The sequence below is a fragment of the Sciurus vulgaris genome (genome assembly GCF_902686455.1).
Source record: "Sciurus vulgaris genome assembly, chromosome: 5".
NCBI lineage: Eukaryota > Metazoa > Chordata > Mammalia > Rodentia > Sciuridae > Sciurus > Sciurus vulgaris.
The window spans coordinates 155,897,829-155,919,977 of record NC_136465.1 but is presented as its reverse complement, the minus strand read 5'-3'; the positions used below and the strand labels follow the sequence as shown (position 1 = coordinate 155,919,977).

The following is a 22,149-nucleotide window of genomic DNA, read 5'->3' as shown; positions in this document are numbered from 1 at the left end:
TTATTTTTTTTATTTTGAGGAAAGGTCTTGCTAAGTTGTCAAGGCTGTTCTCCAACTCCTGCTTCAGCCTCCTGAGTAGCATGGGATCATAGGAAGTGTGCCACTGCACCCAGCTTTTCATTGATTCTTACATTTATTTAGAACATGAATATTTATTTAAATATTTAATCTTAACAAAATTTAATCTTAATTGGGGCTGGAGTAAAATATTTCAGTTTACTTTTCTCTAACATCTATTTTGGGATACTGAAAGCAGGTAGCATGGGATATGGTACTTAGTAGACTCTGGTGAAGAATAGACAAAATAGAATAGTAACATCAACCCAATATTAGGAGACTGCTTTGACTGATTATAGAAAAAATGACTACTTGATCCAGAATCACTTGATTGAGGAGAAAGTGAGGTTTTGTTCATTTGGATCATTGACTTCCTGTTTTCACTCACTCATTCAAATGTCATAGTTAGATTTGCAGTCATGAAGTTAGATTTTTGCAGTTAACACCTAGTTGATTGCACTAAGAATTTGGTAACCTGACACAATGTAGCTATATTATCTCTGAGGTCTTCCCAAGCCCTAAGAAAAAAATTTTTTTAAAGTCAGGTATGTTTGAGCTATAGTCATTCCCTGAGCATACGAAGCCTACAGTGACAGATGACAGAGCAAGGATGTATTGTATGCACAAATAAACACAAAGTGTTTGACAAGTGACTTACAATGCTCAACTGAATTCTTGTAGGAATTTAAAGGAGAAAAAATTTATTTTTTAAATTTATTTTTTGACTGTGAAGACCTTATGAAGGGGTTGTGCCTTAAAGGATAAAAGGATGACGATGAATTCTGCAAATTAACTGGAGGTCTGTCTTGGCTAGAGGGCACATTGACAGAAGGATGGTGATAAGGCAAGATAGATTGGAATCTGGAGAATTTCAAAAGCAAGAAAAAGGTATATTTTTATTTGCATCATTTACCAAACTTTATGAAATCAGTTTAGTGAGTCATGACCAGCATTTAAAAAAAAAATGAAATAGAATAGGAATATCAGACTATATTTTCTTATAAGAATTGTTTTTGAAACCCTTGTTCCAGAGTGTTTCATGTGAATACCCTATTCATTGGGCTTAATGTAAAATTTCATATTCTAAGTCTCAAAAGTTTGAAAGTAGGAAACATAGGAGGATTTTAAGTATAAAAGTTGAAGATTCAAAGCACTCTTGAAGATTAATTTGGAGTGTGGTAGTAGAGAGAGTTTGGATGAGACCATTTTGAAGGCTCCTGTGTGCTTTAGGAATGGTATACAAATGTATGTAATAAGCATTACAGTTGTGGAAATGGAGAGGAGTTACGACTTAGGGGAAAGGTTAACCCTATGTACACAGGTGACAGATTGCATGTAGGAGTGGAAAAGATATGAGGGAGATATAAAAAGAAATACCTTTTAAGATTTCTGGTCTAGGCACTTAGATGATAGGATATCTTTTTTTTTTAATATACATTTTTAGTTGTTGTCGAACCTTTTATTTATTTATTGTGGTGCTGAGAATGGAACCCAGTGCCTCACATGCTAGGCAAGTGCTCTAACACTGAGCCCTAGCCCAAAGGATGGGATATCTTTAAGATAACCTGTGAGATAAGGGTATTTAGGTAAACTGGGTTTGAGTGTGTCTGAGAATGGTTCAGAATGATTAGAGCTAAGGGTAAGTAGTTACCTAGAACTATCATTGAACCTCTACTGGAACCTTGGTAGGATGCACTCATTGTTGAAAAGATGTTTGAAGAGCTATTAAAACAGGTCAGAAAGATTTTCATGTTGGATTGTATGTTGCAAAGAGTTATTAAATAAATGAAAATTAATTTTACAAAGTTATTGCTAAGTAGTTTTAGGCTATTGAATTGTAAACAGTACTTTACATGTGATCTTATTCAGTTTGAGAGTGTGGTTAAATGTTTCATTAAAAATACCTAGTTAGACAGGCACAGTGGTGCATGCCTGCAATCTCAGTGACAGGAGGATTACAAGTTCGAAACCAACCTCAGTAATTTAGCAAGACCCTAAAAAATTAGTGAGACCCTGTCTCAAAATAAAAAGGACTGGGGATATGACTCAGCAGTTAAGCACTGCTGAGTTCAGTGCCCAGTATTAAAAAAAAAAAAAAAAAAAACCCTCTTAAGATTTTATATTTGATTTCTAGTAATTTAGTAATTTTAGTGGTTTTATAAATGTGTTAATGATAGTTTTATTTAAAAATTAGTTTTCAATAAGTCAGATGTAATTCTTAAATTTTAGAAATTTGCTGAAATTCTAAAAGCAAAAATGCATGTTGTTATATGTATGAAACAATTAGTTTGAATGCTTCCCCTTAAATTTTTTTTTTGTTTTTAAGCACTGAAGAATGAAGAAAAACTTTTAGAATATTTGTAGATACATCTCTTAAAGTTAGCATATATGGATTTTTTTTTTTTTTTTTTTTTTTTTGATGCTGGACATTGAACCCAGGGCCCTGTACTTGTAAGGCAAGTACTTTACCAACTGATATTTCTCCCCAGCCCCAGCATATATGGTTTTAAAAAACTATTCAATTGCTACTATTTTGAATTTCAAATGTGAAACATTTTTAAATGTATGAAAATGATAATACAGATATTTTAAATCTTTACTTATAGAGATTATTCAGAATATCTTAACTATATGGTGACTATTGTATAGGTTCAAGTAATATTTTGACAGAATCTTCTCAAGGGATGTAGAAATGTTTTTATTATATCTCCTTAAAATGAATACACTGCCAAAAATCATAAATCTGCTGTGCTGGAGCCAGAGTAACCTAACTTCCCAGCAGCGAATTGGCAAATGAAAAGAAGTACTCTGAATACAGCAGAGAAAAATAGGAAGTGTCCAGTAATTACTACCATCCTTCTTTCTTTTCCTCTTAAGCTTTTGATCTTTGTTGAGGCCCCTTTGGGGATGCCATCCTAACCGTCCCTGAGCTTTGGCTCCAGGCAGGAAAGCACACACATTTCTGGGGGCAGCCGCCTGCCTCTTTCGCCACTTATTGCTCCCTGACCTTCCCTTGGCTGTCCACTCCCTACTGGTTTCTTTTATAAGTAGAGGGCATAAGTGGACCCCCTGCTCTAAAATAATAATCTCATGAGCTGTCGTTCTCCCATTCTGGTTTCACATCTTTGGATTTTAAAAAGATTTTTGAGAGACCCTCTTTTAAAATGCATATACCTGTGGGAGAGGTCAGACCTTAGTTCTTGGCTGACATCTTGATTATTTCCCTTATTTGACTGAGAATGGAGTCATAGCTAAAAGAGATCAACTCAAAACTAGCATTTGTAGTATTTTTATTAGTATTATTAGCAGCTAAAACATATTCAGGGCCATATTATTAAATGTCAGGAATTATTGACATATGTGTGTGTGTGTGTGTGTGTGTGTGTGTATATATATTATATATAATTAAATATATGCATATATTTAATTCCTTCAACAACCTGTTGGTATTATTACTAGTATTTTACAGATAAGAAAACTGAGATATGTAGAACGTGTAGTAAATGCAGCCAAGGATTAAATTGAAGCATTTGCATTCCAGAGTATGCGATTCAGCCATTTTGCTGAGATACAGCTCCCCTACTACAGCACCTCTCAGAGAGATGGTATGTCACCAAGATATCGCCCTTTCACAGTCTTGCATGAGTAGACTTCAACTATATACCATTTCCTATTGAAGGTCAAGGACCTTGCTAACATCCGAATATATTTTTTAGTAACTGCAGTGAAACAAATTTCCTTGTAACTAAGGGAATACATTTGTAGAATAGAAGAAAGGAATAAAGGTTAGTATATAACTTAGCCTCTGTTTACGGCACTATCTTTCTCAACTGTTTTTACTTAAAACAATTAACATTATTTTTAGAAATTTGAAAGTTTGGATTAATAGAGAAAAATATAATAATTTTTAGTCTCATTACTCAGCAGTAACCCCAGAATAAACATGTATGTTCTTTCGAGGCTTTTTTCTATTCAGTACTCTTTTGAATGTTTGTAAGTTGTTAACTCATTTCACCTCTTAAATTCTTTTTAAACAAAATAATTTTGAGTGTAAATAAATAGTATTCTGTTTGTCTTCTCTGCAAATGTTTGAAGTAATAATTATTGTCTGTGATTTGCCAGAAGCATGTTTAAATAAATTTTCTCTTCCCCCCCCCCCCCCCCTTTTTTTCTTGGGTGTGTGTGTGTGTGTGTGTATGTATGTATGTATGTGTGTGTGTGTGTGCATGCGCACGCAGGCGCCTGGGATTGAACTCAGGGGCTCTTGATCACTGAGCCACATCCCCAGTCCTATTTTATATTTTATTTCGAGACAAAGTCTCTTTGAGCTGCTTAGTGCCTACTTTTGCTGAGGCTGTCTTTGAGCTGGGGATCCTCCGGCCTCGGCCTCCCGAGCTTCTCGGATTACAGGCATGGGCCACCATGCCTGGCTCTCTGCATTTTTAACTCAATACGTTTTGAATAAAAGTAGAAGAAAAAGAACCTTAAAATTTCCCTTGAACTTCCAAATTGAATCAGTTCTCCTATGCAGTGTTTAAGCACTGAGTCTATCTTTGCTCCCTTCTTCAAAACTGCTACAGCTTTAATTTCCTTATCTCTGAATTCGTAGTGTTTTTTTATTCTTTTACCCCTCTTCCAAACCTGTTTGCCATTCAGATCTCTCTGTGACCTATGGATCTGATCATGTCAATTCTTTACTACAGAATCCTCAGTGGCTTTATATTGCCTATAGATTCTAGGAGCAAACAAGTTTATGGGGATGACGGGAACAAATGATTCTCCCAAGACCCAGGTACCAGGGAATGGGTATGTGAAGGCTCAAATAGCCTTTGACCCTGCTGACTACACATGAATCAGGGAGGGCCAGAGCAAGGGTCTCCTGACTTTTCATTTTTGGTCCCCAATTGTCTGCGTCTAGAGGCAGATTGCTGCTGAGTGTTGAGTAAACTTCTGATGGCAGTAAACTTAGCATTGAGAGACTGTGTAGAAGCCTCATTGCAATAATCCAGGTGAGATTTGTTTGTACTTGGACCAGGTTGGTTGCAGAAGAGATAATTAATAGTCAGATTCTAGATATATTTTGAAGGTAGAACCAGCTGTTTCTCCTGAAGAATTGGTGTGGAAAGAAAGCCAGGGATGACTCTAAGGTATTTTGCTTTAGTAACTGGAAGGATATAAGAAAATGGAATATGTTAGTCATTGATGTCTCATTAGCAACTATTATTGGATCTAGGAGTTCTAATAACATACTTTGTATGACCAGGTTTTAGAACTTAGGAAATTTTTAGGGTAGAGAAGTAAATTTAAAATGGGTATTTGAAATGTGTGTATATGTGTGGGTTGGTACTGGTAGGTCAAATCTATGCTTAGTAGGACTGCTATCTAAAAGAAGCCTCTGATCGATAAGAGATTTTACAAAGAGAGGTAAGAAAGAATCAAAAGCCACTTTACGTTTGCAGTTTTCATAGGGCTCTGGAGATGGCACTTGAAGATACCATTGAAATTCAGATCATCTTATTGCCCTTAATATTTAAAGCACAGTCATATTACACATTGTTAGTTTTCTGTAACTAGGTTCTCACCTGCACCCTGAAACTTGACTTCAGTTTATGTTAAATCAATGAAAAATGTCTCATGATCACTAGTTGTTTGTTGTTATTTTGTTTGTTTGTTTTTGCAGTGCTGGGGATTGAACCCAGGGCCTTATTGCATGCAAGGCAAGCACTCTACCAACTGAGCCATCTCCCCAGCCCCAATCACTAGTTTTTAATAATTTTTTTTCCATTATTTTTAAGGTATCTATTACAGAAGTGCTCCTGACTTATAAAAGAGCAAGTTGTGAATTAAAAATTATGTGGGGGAGTGACTGTGGGTCAGTATAGAGCGTGTGCCTAGCATGTGTGAGGCTCTGGGTTCAATTCTCAGCACCACATATAAATAAATGAATAAAATAAGGATCCATCAACAACTAAAAAAAATTTTTTTAATCATATAGGTCTTTTTTTTTTTTTTTTGCGGTGCTGGGGATCGAACCCAGGGCCTTGTGCTTGCAAGGCAAGCACTCTACCGACTGAGCTATCTCCCCAGCCCCTATATAGGTCTTTTAAAAAAAGTTTGTAAACAGGGCACAGTGGTGCATACCTGTAATCCCAGCTATACTGGAGACTGAGGCAGGAGGATTGCCAGCCTCAGCAACTTAGCAAGACCCTGTCTCAAAATAAAAATTAAAAAAGGGCTGGGGATGTACGGAGGTCAGTGGTGAACCCCCTTGGCAAGCAGGTATGAGGTTCTGGGTTCAATCCCCAGTACTGTTAAAAAAGAAGAAAAAAAAAAAAAAAGGAATACACTTCTAATTTTGGATATACTTAGGCTGGCTAATGTAATGTAATGTAATGACTCACATTGGCATCCACTTCATTTTCTTCCTCTGTGTACATATCTTTGTGCATTCCTGAGAACAGTCAAACATAAAAGCATATTCTCTTATGTTTCTCCCCAAGGCAAATTGTCAGGTCTATCAAATTAAGAGTATGTTATATAACCCTGAATTAAAGGTAATTATTGATTTACTAAGTGGAAGGACTAGCTTAATATAATTAAGTCAAGTATTTACTATGATTTATTTAAATAGCATATTAAGATTATTCACTGTAGTTGCCATTTATGGAGCATTTACCATCAGATAAGTATTTGTTATCTCAATCTTTGAACAATTCTTTTGAAGTTGGAATGATTTTCTTTTTTTTTTTTTTTTTTTAACAGATGAAGTTTAGAAAAGTTAAAACTTTCGTATAGTATGAAGCACGAGTAGAATTCCAATACATGCTTTTAATGATGGTTTGCTTTGGTAACTCCACATAGGCCTTAGAATGTTAGTAAATATCAGTGAGATATATTTATTTGGGTTTTGCCAGCCCCTGTGTGGCACCCAATCTCTGCCTCAAAAAGCAATGTTTTAGGAACTGCCAGCAAACTAGTGCTGGTAAAAAGGATAGATCTTTGTCAGAACAAGATTGACTTTTCCGTGAAAAGAGGCCACTACCTATTTTTCACCACTAGATGGTGGCAGAAAATTAAAAAACAAAAGTTTTAAAGAGAAACTAAAGTGATCTTTAAAAATATTTTTAAAATATATATTTTTAAATTGTAAATAGACACAGTACCAAAGTATGTGTTCTTTAAGAGCGAAGTGAGTGAGAGATTAGGGAAGCCAAGAATAAGGGGAGAGGATGCATAGGAATTCATGACAAGCAGCCCAGAAATTAGGAGTAGAGAGAACAAACTTATATTATTCTTGTGAAATATGTTATAAAAGAGGAATACTGGCTTCTTGATTTTTATTTTATTAAAAGTTGACATTGTTCTGCTTAGTTTTCAGGTGCTTCAAGTGTTGTGAACAGAGTCGTGTGGATTATGTGTTTCTCAGACAGACTGAATAAATGCTAACAATGGATAAATGCAAACACGTTGGGCAGTTGCAGCTTGCAGCTTGCTCCAGACCATTCCATTCTCAACCCTCAGAAATGGCATTGTGTGGACTGCAATACAACTGAGTCTATTTGGGCTTGCCTCAGCTGTTCTCATGTTGCCTGTGGACGATACATTGAAGAACATGCACTCAAGCACTTTCAAGAAAGCAATCATCCTGTTGCACTGGAAGTGAATGAGATGTATGTTTTTTGTTATCTTTGTGACGATTATGTTCTTAATGATAATGCAACCTGGAGACCTGAAGTACTACGAAGTACGTTAGTGCAATCAAAAGCCAAATTATCACAGTACAACTCGTAGTGAAGAGTCTTGCGGTCTGTGGGTACAAGTGACAATTCTTTCTTCTTACATGATGGCACCCAATCTCTGCCTCAAAATGAAGATCACATGTGTACTGCTCTTGGCACAGGAGAAGGATGCTTATGGGTAAAATCTTTCGAACTTGGTTTGAACAATCACCCATTGGAAGAAAAAGGCAAGAAGAATTATTTCAGGAAAAAAATAACAAAAGAGACAGTTAAAAAAAGACACCAAGAATTAGAGTATCAAGTTGACAAGCAGAATTAGTAGTATGCCTCCAAGGAAGAGTTTACGTTTGCAAGGTCTAGTTCAGTCCACCACCATTGAAATAGTTCCTGTTGAAGTACCACACAGACTCCAGCATCACCAGCAAAAGAAAGTGATATCTACCTCAGAAGATGGTGAGATTTAAAAAAGGCAGTGACTCCCAGTCAAACGAAGGCCATAGGAACTCCTGGTGTAACAGGACTGAGAACATTTGGGAAATACTGCTATATGAATTCTGTTCTTCAGGTGTTGAGTCATTTACCTTATTTTTCGACAGTGTTTTTTAAAGCTTGATCTGAAACCAATGGCTGACTGTGACTGCTAGTGAAAAGACAAGATCTTATAAGCATCCACCCATCCACAGATACAGTAGTACATCAAAAGAAATGAATGCCAAGAAAAAGATATAGGCTTAGTTTGCTCCAGACATCCAAGTTATCATCAGGACTAAGTGGTGGGGCATCAAAAAGTAAGAAATATGGAACTTATTCAGCCAAGGGAGCCAAGTTCACAGTACATTTCTCTTTGTCATGAATTGCATACTTTGTTTCAAGTCATGTGGTCTGGAAAGTGGGCACTGGTCTCCACCATTTGCTATGCTCCACTCAGTGTGGAGGGTAATTCCTGCTTTTCGTGGTTATGCCCAACAAGATGCTCAGGAATTTCTTTGTGAACTTTTAGATAAAATACAACATGAACTAGAGACAACTGGTACCAGGTTACCAGCTCTTTATCCCTACTTCCCAAAGGAAACTTATCAAACAGGTTTGAATGTCGTAAATAATATTTTTCATGGACAACTTCTTAGTCCAGGTATGGATTTTAAATCTTATTTTTTTCTTGACCTCATAAAGTTAAGTTCCAGAAATGCACATCAAGGTTGAGCTTGTTCCATTTCAGGTCAAAATGAATTGGTTTTTTTCAACCAATATATGAAGTGATTTTTTAACCAGTGTATGAAGAAGTCAGCCTACTCATTAGTTTTTCCTTCATGTATCATTGGAAAACAATTCTGTGTTCATGGAATGAGAAGCTTTTTGAGGGGGAAATTAGGAAACAGAACTTTCTAGGTTAATAATACTACATTCATTCCAGAGATTAAAGATGCTAATGTTCTGTAATAGGTTTGGTGTACCCTGAAGCAATTTCTTTTTTTTTTTTTTTGGTGGGGGAAATATGTGTGGTACTAAAGATTTAACCCAGTTATGCTCTATCACTGAGCTATACCCCAGCCCTTTTTTCATTTTGAGACAGGGTCTCACTGAGTTGCTGAGGCTCACCTCAGATTTGAGACGGTCTCACTGAGTTGCTGAAGCTGACCTCAGACTTGTGATCCTCCTGCTTCAGCCTTCCAAGTCATGGGATTACACATGCACTACTCCGCCCAAGCTAACACTTTGAGTAGCCTTGGAGTACTTTCTATAAAGCACAAAGTGTCAGAGTCTTTTACAAGTAGGTAGGAAACAATTTTAAAATAAACAAATGTGATTTTATCTAGAGTAATAATACTAAATGATTTTCCTTTATTCTAATTACTACAGTAACAGTTCCATTGTGAAATGTCAGCTACAAATGCAGATTCTAATTGTTCTCTGTAATGAGTGGACTGTTACTAGACATAGACTTCCTACTTCCTCCATAGCACACAGCTTTGCTTTTGTGTTAACTGAAATAATTAGGCCTTTTAGGTCATTTTCTTCCCCCTGTACACCAGCTGTTTCTTAGTTCAACTTTCCACTATGAAACCACCTTTTGTTTTTATAGTACCCTTTACTAGAATGTTGCTAAACCCATGCTCTACCACTAAGCCACACCTCAAGCCCCTTTTCCTTTCAATATGTAATAAACTCAGAAAACTGGTTCACAGGAGATTCCAACAGTTGCGGAATGACTTTTTTTTTTTTTTTTTTTTTTAACTCAAGAAACTTCTTAAAAGGTCAGGTGCTAATGAGTCCCCAGACTAAACACCAAGAGTGTTCTTTGTGTTAATTTGTTATATCTAAAACCTGTAATAGAACTGGCTTCTTCATTCATTGCCTATGCCAAGAATGTAGCTTGTATGAGTTTCTTCACAATAATTGTTATGTTTAGCCCTTAGTGTCTCTTCAGTAATGTGCAGTTTGGTGGCATTAAATCCTGTTGGATGTTTCAGGTGATTACTTTTTTCCCTTCCCTTCCATATACTGCATTGCCTATATAAGTTGTTAGAATACTTCTTTGTGGTTTGGGGGATTTTGTTGTTTTCTTTTTTCATGCTGGCGATTGAACCCAGGGCCTTCTGGTGCATGCTAAGCAGATGCTTTACCACTGGTCTATGTCCCCAACCCACTCCATGTTTTTTATATTTGGATAGGGATTGTATATGATTTAAGTGAAACTATGATGAAATTATTTATATGTATTCTTTTGAAATTACAGTTCATCGGGCTTCAAAATCTGCATAATGAAAATAGTGTTTTACTTATTTTTAAGGTGGTGGATTGACGTGCTGGGAGTATAACTCAGTTCTGGAGTATACTGCTTAGCATGTGAGAGGACCTGAGTTTGATCCCCAGCAAGCACCTGCCTCCTCAAATAGGTGGATTGCGTTTAAGAGGTTAGAGAGGATTTGGGGTGAGGAAAAATATCAGTGAAAGATGAAGAAAAAGGGACAAGAACCTGGTGCCTAATAACATAGAATATGTTAAATTAAGTGCATATAAATATATATATCTTATATATATGTATATATATATATATATACACACACACACTACATGTGTACACAGACACACACACTGTGTGCCTATCAAAATGAGCACAGTTAGAATTTTTGCCTTAATTCTAGATTTGACTTATGTTGGGGTTATTTGGTTGTTTTTTGTTTTGTTTTGTTTTTAACTCATCTGCATTTATTTATTACTCTAAAGCAGAATGCTGACTTGCTGTTGGGGCTTTGTAAGGTCTAGTAGTTGAAGCACACTAATTCATAATGGGTTTAATGACAATCTTTTGGAATGAAAAATTATAAAACTAACAAGAATATAAAGCCAGTTATTCAGCATTCTAATGGTGCATTTTAGAAGAAATGTTTATTGGCAATGACCTCTAAGTGAACAGAGTTCATGTTTTTAACAGAATTGCAATGTGAGGAACCTAATTTTTTTTTGCAGGTTACATGTCTTGCATGTGACAACAAATCAAATACCATAGAACCTTTCTGGGATTTGTCACTGGAATTTCCAGAAGATACCAATTCAGTGGAAAAGATATTGCTTCCCAGCCATGTCTGGTTACTGAAATGTTGGCCAACTTTACAGAAACTGAAGTTTTAGAAGGAAAAATCTACGTATGTGACCAGTGTAACTGTGAGTATAGTATATTGTCTACTTTTCTAAGATTAACAAAGAGAAATAAAAATGAGAGGAAGCTAGAAGAAATTCCTTAAGTAGCTATGAAAATTTGTTTTTAGTCATCAAAGAAATCAGACTAGATATCTCTACTATATGGTTAGCATTTATGAACTGTTTGCCTTATTGATGACATTAAAAATTTTTTTGATCCTATAGGTCACTTGAGAGAAGAAAATTCACAAAATAAATTTAAATTTGACATGGAGTAGAATAAAGTGGCAAAGGAAAGTGTATCACGTGAAAATTTCCTTTATGACATTTTTTGCTACATATCAAAACGTTGATATATAGATAATGTGTGTATTTACATATTTATTAGAAATAATATATAGCTGAACTATTACGCCAATGCCTTCTTATAAATAGATTCAGAACATCTACTGTTGTGTTGTATTAATTGTTATAGCTGCTGTGGATATAGAATTAACCTGTGCTCACATTCCTAGTGGAGGAAACAAAAAATTAAGATCCATTATAAGCCAGGTGCAGTGGCACAACCCAGTAATCCCAGCAACTTGGGAGGATCACAAGTTGGAGGCCAACCTGGGCTACGTAGTGAGACCTTACCTAAAAATTTTTAAAAGGGGATAGAGATACAGCTCAGTGGTAGAGTGGTTACCTACCATGTGTGACACCCTAGGTCCAATCACCACCACTGCAAATGATAATATAATATAATAATAAATAATTCCAGTATGATAAGAAACTCTCAGAGAGCAATGCACAGGAACCCCACATTAGAAGATGAACTACCCACCTCAAGCAGAAGCATCTGTTCCAAGGAAATAGTGTCTCAAATCACATCAATAAAAACATGTCAGTGTATACATGGCATTTTAGTGTTTATTATGCACTTTCAGATATTCTTCCTAATTTCCATGTCTCAGGAAAAGATTCTAGAATCTAACTTTTCATCTTTGCAGTGCTGGGGATAGAATCCAGGTCCTTTGTACTATACCCATAAACTATTGTCCCAAGCCCCAAGTAATAACTTTTAATGGAAACATTGTCTGTTTCAGCATTAAGAGATTTACATTAATTGATGGTTTTCTAGAATGACTTTAATTGATGTTTTTCTGAGTGCTATCTAATGTGAGTTCTATTATGAAGTAGCCTAGATATGTAAGGTTTTAGTAAAAATAGCCTTTTTCAATTTTGTTATGATAAAGTGTCTTTTCTCAGACTAAATATTAACAGTCCCAGATGCTTTCATCACCAAATTTGGGGTAGACTGATAATATGGATGCAAATTACAGTTTTATACTGAGTTTGTATGTGTCTACTGGGGCTAATGTATACTGACCTAGAAGAGCTGCTTGAATACACAAAGGCAAAGGCTGAAAGTATTGAGTCAGCTGGGGGGTTGGTGCATGCCTATAATCCCAGTGACTCGGGAGTCTGAGGCAGAAGGATTGCAAATTCAAGGCCAGTCTCAGCAACTTAATGAGGCCCTAAGTAAGCAAGATCCCGTCTCAATGATAATAATTTAAAAAGAGGTGGGGGTGCTGGGGATGTGACTCAGTGGTTATGCACCCCTGGGTTCAATCCCCAGTACTTAAAAAAGAAATATATGAGTCAAGGAGTTTATGTAGCTACATCCTTTATGTAGCTACTGGTGGACCATAAGGTTGTAGGAGAAAATCAAGAGGTAGGTGTAGGACACTCATCAGTAGCCAGGTACCTGGATCTTAGGGTGCTTATTGACCTGGAGGAAAGGTTTCTGGTGGCCAGAGGAGACAGCTAGAACACAGCTCTATGGTGGACTGATTCTACCTCCTACATGAGAAGTAGCTGCTGCTGTGGCTAGAGTCAGAGCTAATGTACAAGATGGAAAAGTCCTGGACGTAAAGAACAAACTTTGGCAGGCAGTGACCCAGCCAGAAAGCCAGTACACGATCAATACCTAAATAGAGCACTAGAGAAGCAGAAGGAATAACAAAAAGAATCTCAAATTCTGTTTATCTAAGATCTGGTACTAAAATAGCAAAAATAAGATACCTGAGTGAGGGAACCCTTGAATGCACAGCTGGGAAAGGCCCACTTTCTTAGGCTATCAATCAGGCCTGGGGTGGACCCCCAGGAAGGGTGGAGGGATGTTCTGGATAGTAAGTACCCTATCCTTGCTGGGCCCCTGATTAGCCTCAGTAAACAAACTGACCACACATTTTTTTAACATTTTGGGAAATGTATATTAAAATATTTAGAGTTTTAACTTTTTCCTACTAATTGGCCACTTTTAAATATGTAGCAGTATATTTCATTCTTTTATTTGCAGAATTTTTATGAAATCATGTGCTTATTTACTTCCATGTCTAACTTGACTAGCTCATAAGTTTCATTTTTAAAACTGGATCATCAGTTCCTTGAAAGCAAAGCCCATGTCTTTAGCACAGTACAATAGTCATAGCATAGTAAATGTTTAATTAGTTCATGTCTGAGTTAAATTAAAGGGGTTTACTCAGCTTTCCTTGTATCTTTAAACTTGATTTTTCATTCTTTCTTTGATATATAGCAAAGCGTAGAAGGTTTTCCTCAAAACCAGTTGTACTCACAGAAGCCCAAAAACAGCTTATGATATGCCACCTACCTCAGGTTCTCAGACTACACCTCAAACGATTCAGGTTAGTAGAAGTAGTATTAGTTGCATACCAATTATACACTTCTAACTTGGTCATTGCCTCTTAGAATGTTTCAAAACTTGAAAGAACACATATGATGGATTAAATTTTAATACCATACTTAGCTAGCAGATGACTTACATTTACTTTTTTTTTTTTTAGCCTTGATCAGCAGACACAATTCATACTCACTAACCTTTAATTAGCATTTCCTTGTAGAATGCATTACTAAGGAGTATCCTTATATTTTGTTGGCTAAATGTTTTTAAATTGAAATCTGCTTATAGTGTTTCATGTTCATCATTTTCAAGATATAATATTTAATAATTTAATCTATAACTTGGAGTGTTTGACCTAATGCTTTGTGCTTGGAAAATATGTGATCAAAAGCATAGCAATTTGGGCTGGGGATGCAGCTCAGTCGTACAGCACTGGCATGAGGCCCCTGGTTCAGTTCCCAGCACCATCCCCTCACACACACACACACACAAAGTATAGCAATTCAATTCAAAGTGGTTAAAGAAAGCCAAAATCCTAGCCTTCTGAAATAATCAGGTAAATTAATTGGCAAATTTGTTGGTTAATCAAAGTAAATGGCTTTATACTTTGCGTGAACTGTGTTAACCTGAGGAGCTATTGTTCTCTTAATGAATGAGACCCACTGAAAAAGTTATTTCACATGCTGTAATCTGAAAGCTGTCAAGCCCATGACCCATTAGGTTGTTGCTGTTTGTCTTTGTAATAAAAAAAAAAAAAAAAAAAAAGTTTTTAAAAAATTCCTTCTACAACCAAAAATATTTGTTTTAAAAATTCAAGTGCTTTAGTATAATAAAATAACCTCTTTCCTCAGTACTACTTCCCAGAATTGATTACTTTAACCTTAATCATTCAGCTATTTATTGTAGCTGTTAAGGTATTACCAGCAGCCAGGCTCAGTGGTGCATACTTACAGGTGTTCAGGAGGAATAGCCCAGCTATTCAGGAGGTTGAGACAGGAGGATTTCAAGTTCAAGGCCAGCCTCAGCAACTTTTTAGTGACTCCCTGTCTCAAAATGTTTAAAAAAAGGGCCAGGGACATAGCTCAGTGGTATATCACACAAGTTCAATCCCCAGTACCACACACACACACAAATATAATCAGAAAATACCATGTGAATGTTTGTTGTTTTGTTTTGGTACCAGGGGCACTTAACCACTGAGCCACATCCTCAGCCCCATGCCTTTTTTTTTTTTTTTCTTTTTTAGAGACAGGGTCTCGCTGAGTTGTTTAGGGCCTCACTAAGTTCTGAGGCTGGCTTTGAACTCACAATCCTCCTGCCTTAGCCTCCCAAGCCACTGGGATTACAGGCATGCACCACTGTGCCTAGCATGTAAGTGATTTCTGACGCAAGATGTTCAATATTTTATATAGTCAGTCATGCACAGAAATAATGATGCAGTAGAAATATACACACTGCATATAAATACTATCAGAGACTCGGAGGGAAGGATTTAGATAGCTAAAACTTTCCCAAAGCCTTTCTGAGGGCTCTTCTGGGGCTTTATATCATTCAGGTCCCAGTTCATCTATGGCATCTTCAGAGAAGTCCTTTCTAAAATAGCACCAACCAGCCATCTCCCAGTATCCTATTTTTGTTTAAAAGCAAAACCTACTATCTGCAATTAAGTCACTTGTTATTTCTCTCCTATCAGGACGACAAACTCAGTAGACTTAGTGGTTTCATCCCTATATCTCAAGGCCCAGAACCATGGTCCACACATAGTAATGCCCCAAAATATTTATTAAGTGAATGAATGGTATGTATACAGGAGGAGGAGCACTTTAGTCAAAGGGAGACACATGAACAAAAGTCTGGATGAAGGAATAGGGTAGATAGAGTATACGACAAAAGGGTTAGTGAAAAATGAGGTAAGCCCTATATTGTGTATAAAATAATGTGGACTGAAAAGAAGTTTACTTAGGTGGTTAATATAACAAGAGCAATGGAGATTGGAGAGACAAAATATGTACATATATAACATTCTGAAAAGATAGACTCAACTTAAATTTTTTTAAAATATGTTTTTAAGTTGTAGGTGGACACAATACCTTTATTTTTATGTGGTGCTGAGGACTAAAACCAGGGCCTCAGCCGTGGGAGGCGAGCACTCTACCACTGAGCACAACCCCAGCCCCAGAACTTAAACCTTTGTTAGTTAAATTGATTCTTCAATAGTTTATAGTAACCAATTAAGAATTTCCTGCTCTTCTAATTGCTGCTTTAATCCCATCGTGGTGCTGCTTGAATCTGACACTTGACACTCTTAATTCAGACCTGTTTGACATTCTGTCTCCCTTCATCTTCTACTCAAAACATTTTTAATCTTCATACTGTTATTGATTCCAGAAACTTTTATCTTGTCTCTATTGCATTTATCTTTCTCCGTTTTCTTCGTCTATTGAAAAGGTACTGCTGTATTTTCCAGAAGATAAACATAAAACAGGTACAAAAGATAAATCCCAGTTTTTAATGCATCTTTTTATTTTGGGGGGTCTTTTTCTTCTAGAAATAGATGTGCTCTTTTTTTTTTTTTTTTTTTTTTGCGGTACTGGGGATCGAACTCAGGGCCTTGTGCTTGTGAGGCAAGCGCTCTACCAGCTGAGCTATCTCCCCAGCCCTAGATGTGCTTTTAAAGTACTTTTGTGGAGAGAAACATTTTACTCATCCAGTTTACTATTAACTTGTAAATATAAGCAAATACATAGTTAAAAACTATTGTGATTATTTTTAGTAATTATACTTGAATGCTGTGTTTAGAAAGTGACAGAACTCAGCAAATGTATTAGATTACACTGTAAAACACAAACACCAGTATCATACTTCAGAATTAAGAACAATGGGGAAAAAATAAGCCAAGATATAAATTTGAATAATTGTCTATACAGGCAGTACAAAATAGAAAGCTAATTATAGTATGTTGGAATGAATTACCAAGTAGCCACATGCTTAGAGAAAAAGATTTCATTAACAATAGAGAAAAAAATCCAAAAAAATAATAAGCTTAAAAGTAACATCTATCACACATCACTATGGAGCAAGTAATAGGGGAAAATAAATTTTAATAGAAGTTTAAACCAGTAAAGTATATACTTAGCTACATAAGCAGAAATAAAGTTTATCAGAAAAAGTACATCTTCATTCTATGAATGATCTTTGCAGCCAAGCAAATCTTCATCCACAGCATTTAATAAGTGTTAATTTCTGATTTTTGGATAATTTGCTCTAGAGCATTTTAAAATGGCCTGATGAAATGGGATTGGGAGGGGCAACAGAAGCCTATGAAGAAGAATAAGAAGTAAAATATTTTTCATGTATCTTGGAAATACTGTGTCTACCTCCCAGTCCTATTTCCCTTCCCTCTTAGAAGAAAAGCTATTACGAATTCTGGGTAGTATTATCTTGTTCTTTATCATTTTGTTATATTTCCACCAGTATAAAACATTGGGTAGCCAGTCTATTAGTGATAGGAGAGTGAATATTTCTATTCCGATGTCTTACTAGTGTTTTAAGCTAACAAAGTAACATAAGGTTTGAATTTTATGGTAAAGCTAAAGTGAGGATGAATGATAGAAGCTTCTCACATTAAGTAATTCCCATTATTTTATGTGTTGTATCTCCAATCTTTATCAAAGTTCTAGGTGCACTGGATGCAGAATCTTTTACACATTTTGTAGGCAGAGTGTAGAGTCAGTTTCTGTACTCACAGGGTATTTCTGTGACTTCTGGTTACCAAAATCCATGGGGATTTCTCCCCTCCAAGCAAGCAATTCTACAGCAGACCCCAGCTGGGTGTTCTCTAATTCAATTCAATTCTAAAACTATAACTGGAAGTAAAATCACATCCCACAGTTTGAGAGTTTAGCCCACAGATTGGCCCCCACTCATGACACCAGTCACCAATCCAGACTTAAGAACTCTAGACTGAGTGGCTATCAATCAAGGTTCCCACAAGCCCTTATTCAGGGTCTACTAATTTGCTAGAGGAGCTCACAGAACTCAGGGAAATACTTAAGTTCATCTATTGCCATAAAGGATATGTTAAAGGAGCCAGATGAATAGTCAGATGAAAAAGATACACAGAGCAAAGAGCTTCCATGCCCTCCCCAGCCCATCACCCTCCACGAACATCCACATCCTTAGCTATTTGGAAGCTGCTGGAGACCCTTTTGAGTTTTTTGTTTTTGGGTACTGGGGATTGACCTGGGAGCTTTCACTGAGTGATATCCACAGTCTTATTATTATTTATTTATTTATTTTTTTTTTTTTTGTGGTACTGGGGATCAAACCCAGGGCCTTGTGCTTGCAAGGCAAGCACTCTACCTACTGAGCTATCTCCCCAGCCCTCACAATCCTCTTATTTTTTATTTTGTTTTTGCAGTGCTGGGGATCAAACCCAGGCACATGACAGGCAAGCACTCTGCCACTAAGCTACATGCCCAGCTCTTTTTTTTTTTTTTTTTTGGACATAGGGTCTTGTTAAGTTGTGGAGGCTGGCCTTGAATTTATGATCCCTCCTGCCTCAGCCTCCCCAGTCACTGGAATTACAAATGTGTACCACCACACCCAGCCTTCTTTTGAGTTTTTATGGAGGCCTGGTTGATTCAATTACTGGCTGGCAGTGTTCAGTTTCCTGGAGGTGGAGATGGGTCTGAAAGATTCAACCAGTACCCACCCATCTCTGAAGCAACCTAGGAGCTTCTAGCCACAAGTCATCCTGTTAGCATACAAGGTACTCACCGGAAGGATTCCAAAGTCTTAGGAAGCTGTGTCAGTTAACATTGAAAGGAAGAACAAATATTTCACAGTATCACACAAGTATACCATTTTACATGGTACTAAGCATTTTCACATTTACTTTTCTTCTTTCTAAACCCTGTCTATATTCCTTTGTCCTTTGTCTAAACCTCAAGTTTTAGTACTTTCCATCTGTTTATCATTTGTCAGTGTACCCTATCCCAAAATGGATTACATTCTTTGTAAAGAACTTACACATGATTTTTTCCCCTGTAGCTCCAGTTCATAGTATGCCTATAAAAAAGCATTGCTTGCCAAGTTTAGATCCAATAATGGGAGGCATGACCAGCATATTGAGAGAATCACAATATAGGAACAGTTTGGTTTTCTTTCCACAACTGGCCAAGAAAAATGCATATCATCTCTCTTATCTGGGATACCCTTTTCATGCTGTGGCAAGACAGTAAGAAATAATAAGGAATTTTAAAAACTCTGGAGCCTTGACTTTATCTGTTAGAAGAGGAAAATGCCCATACGGCTATATAATTTTCTAAAAGCTAATTTTTTCCTCTATATCACCTAACTACAGAAGGCAAATATGTATTTTAAAACCTGATGTGACCTATTTGGTAAGTACACCTAAATCTCTCCATTTATACGCAATTCATCATTGAAAGAAATTATATACGTTTTATTTTTAAATTTATATATTTTTCTTATTCTCTGGTCTTATTGTTAGCAACTGTCTTGAACCTAGTGTGTGCTAATTTTCCCTTGATTTTGCTGATTAGTTTACTTTGTTCACAGGTGGTCAGGATGTAATAATCGAGAGAAGATTGGTGTTCATGTTGGCTTTGAGGAAACTTTAAACATGGAGCCATATTGCTGCAGGGAGACCCTGAAATCCCTCAGACCAGAATGCTTTATCTATGACTTATCTGCTGTAGTAATGCACCATGGGAAAGGATTCGGCTCAGGACACTACACTGCCTACTGCTATAATTCTGAAGGCGGTATAGATAGGAAAAATTATTTTATCTTGGGTTAGACTTGGAAACTTGGAGTTCAGGCTTTAGCAACTTGTAAGTTGGCCACTAAATAATCTTAAGCAAAGCCTGACCACTTTTCTTAGAATATTTCTGAAGTGCTAGGTACTATGGTGCATACCTGTAATCCCAGCGATTTGGGAAGCTGAGACAGGAGGATTGTGAGTTCAAAGCCAGCCTCAGCAACTTAGTGAGGCCCTAAGCAACTCAGTGAGACCCTGTCTCTAAATAAAATTAAAAAAAAAAAAAAAGGCTGGGGATGTGGCTCAGTGGTAAGTGCCCCTAGGTTCAATCCCTGGTACCAAAAAATAAGAATGTTTCTGAAATATGTTGGTTTCAAAGGTGGCGTTGGGGGTGGGGGTGTGTGGTGGCACACATCTGTAATCCCAGGACAAGGGAGGCTGAATCAGCACGATCACAAGTTAAAGGTCAGCCTCAACAATTTAACAAGATCCTCAGCAACTCAGTTGAGACCCTGTCTCAAATTTTTAAAGAAAGGACTGGGGATATAGCTCAGTAGTAGAGCACCCCTAGGTTCAATCCCCAATACCAAAAATGGGTAGGATGCTAGGGAAATAACTAGCCTAGCATGTGAGAGACCCTGGGTTCAATCCCCAGCACTGAAAAAAAGGGGGTGGATGGGGAGAAGTTGTGCAGAAAATATTGTATTTTCTGAAGGTTTGCAGTACTTTTGAGGATTTAAGAGCTTTGTGGACACAATAATGAAGATGGTCTTGCTAATTTAAAGTCAGAATGTATACTTTTCTTAAAGACATACATGCAATAGCAGTGTCCTATTCAGTTCATTCTGTTAACATCTAATGCACAGATCCAGATACTTGCAACAAACAGAGTACAAGTTTAACATACATAACAAGTTTTATTTGCTGTCTCCGTGACCCTCCTAGGAGTCTAATCCTAGCAGAAGTGATTGGATTTAGGTTTCATTCTTCCCATTTTGGTACCTTAATAAAGAATGAACCACCGCCACCAATACCCCACAGATAATAGTGTCACCAAAACACATACACATACATCTATAAAAAGCCCATATAATCCACATAGGAATTAATTCAACCCTAAATTAGCTAGTAATATACTACAATGTACTACCTGAGTTTTTTTCATTGGAGAAACTAATTGCAGAGAAAATTATTTTCCTTTCAGAAAAAAACTTAAGTTTCAGTAAAATTTAGCTTTTTATACTAGAAACTTCTGAGGCTCCTTTATAAACATCCTATTTCTATGCTTCACTCTAGGGTTCTGGGTACACTGCAATGATTCCAAGCTAAGCATGTGCACTATGGACGAAGTATGCAAGGCCCAAGCTTATATCTTATTTTATACCCAGAGTAACTGAGAATGGACATTCTAAACTCTTGTCTCCAGAGCTCCTGTCTAGTAGCCAACATACCAATGAAGAAGCTGATACCTCTAATGAAATCCTTAACTGATCCAAAGATAGCGGGCTTTCTTCTTGCAATTTGTATATATACTTTTTAAAAGGGCTGACTTACAATTTTGAGCTTCTTTTTTTTTTTTTTTTTAACTTTGAAATCAGTGCACACTACATTTACATTTTGTATTTATGACAACTTTTTATTTTTTTACAAAGACAGTATATCAACTGCAGGGAACTAAACTTTTTTCAAGTACTCGGGAATTTTAAGCTTTTAGTGTTTACCTCAGACTAGTGTTACCTCTTATTTTGATGTCTTAATTGGCTTATATCATGAATTTGTGCAATCTACTGAAGAAATTTAGGTGGCATTTTATATACATTTGTTACTTACCTTTTGTAACTGTTTTCTATACAAATTCAAAATACATTGAAAATTAGACACTTTCTTCATGTCTTAACCAAAAGAAGCCATTTCTTTCAGGCCATTTGTATGGAATATCTGTCTCTTGAAGAGATTAAACACTGAAAGTGAAATATCCAGGTGTCACCTCAATACTCAGCAGTCACACTCATTGATGTTCCTGAGGCTTCATGCATTACAGGGCTCAAATATATATTGTAAATTTTAATAATTGTTCTTTATTTGGCAGTCAAACCACATTTAAATGAAAATGGCAGATTTACAAATGGTATATTAAGTGAACTTTGTAACTAAGGACACGCAAAAATGATGGCTGGGACTTAATGATTTGTCAGTGGCAAACAGGTTCTAGTAAGACAGATTCTAATAAAGCAGTCATT

The 22,149-nt window shown here is 36.5% G+C and overlaps 1 pseudogene across 1 annotated transcript; it reads left to right on the top strand.

Moving 5' to 3' along the window:
- Positions 1 to 7,505: 7,505 nt before the first annotated feature.
- LOC306661128 (ubiquitin carboxyl-terminal hydrolase 44-like) lies at positions 7,506 to 21,400 on the top strand (annotated as a pseudogene). Its single transcript has 5 exons — positions 7,506 to 8,928; positions 11,268 to 11,462; positions 14,020 to 14,128; positions 19,708 to 19,913; positions 21,206 to 21,400. The product of its transcript is annotated as a ubiquitin carboxyl-terminal hydrolase 44-like (transcript).
- The last annotated feature ends 749 nt before the right edge of the window (positions 21,401 to 22,149 follow it).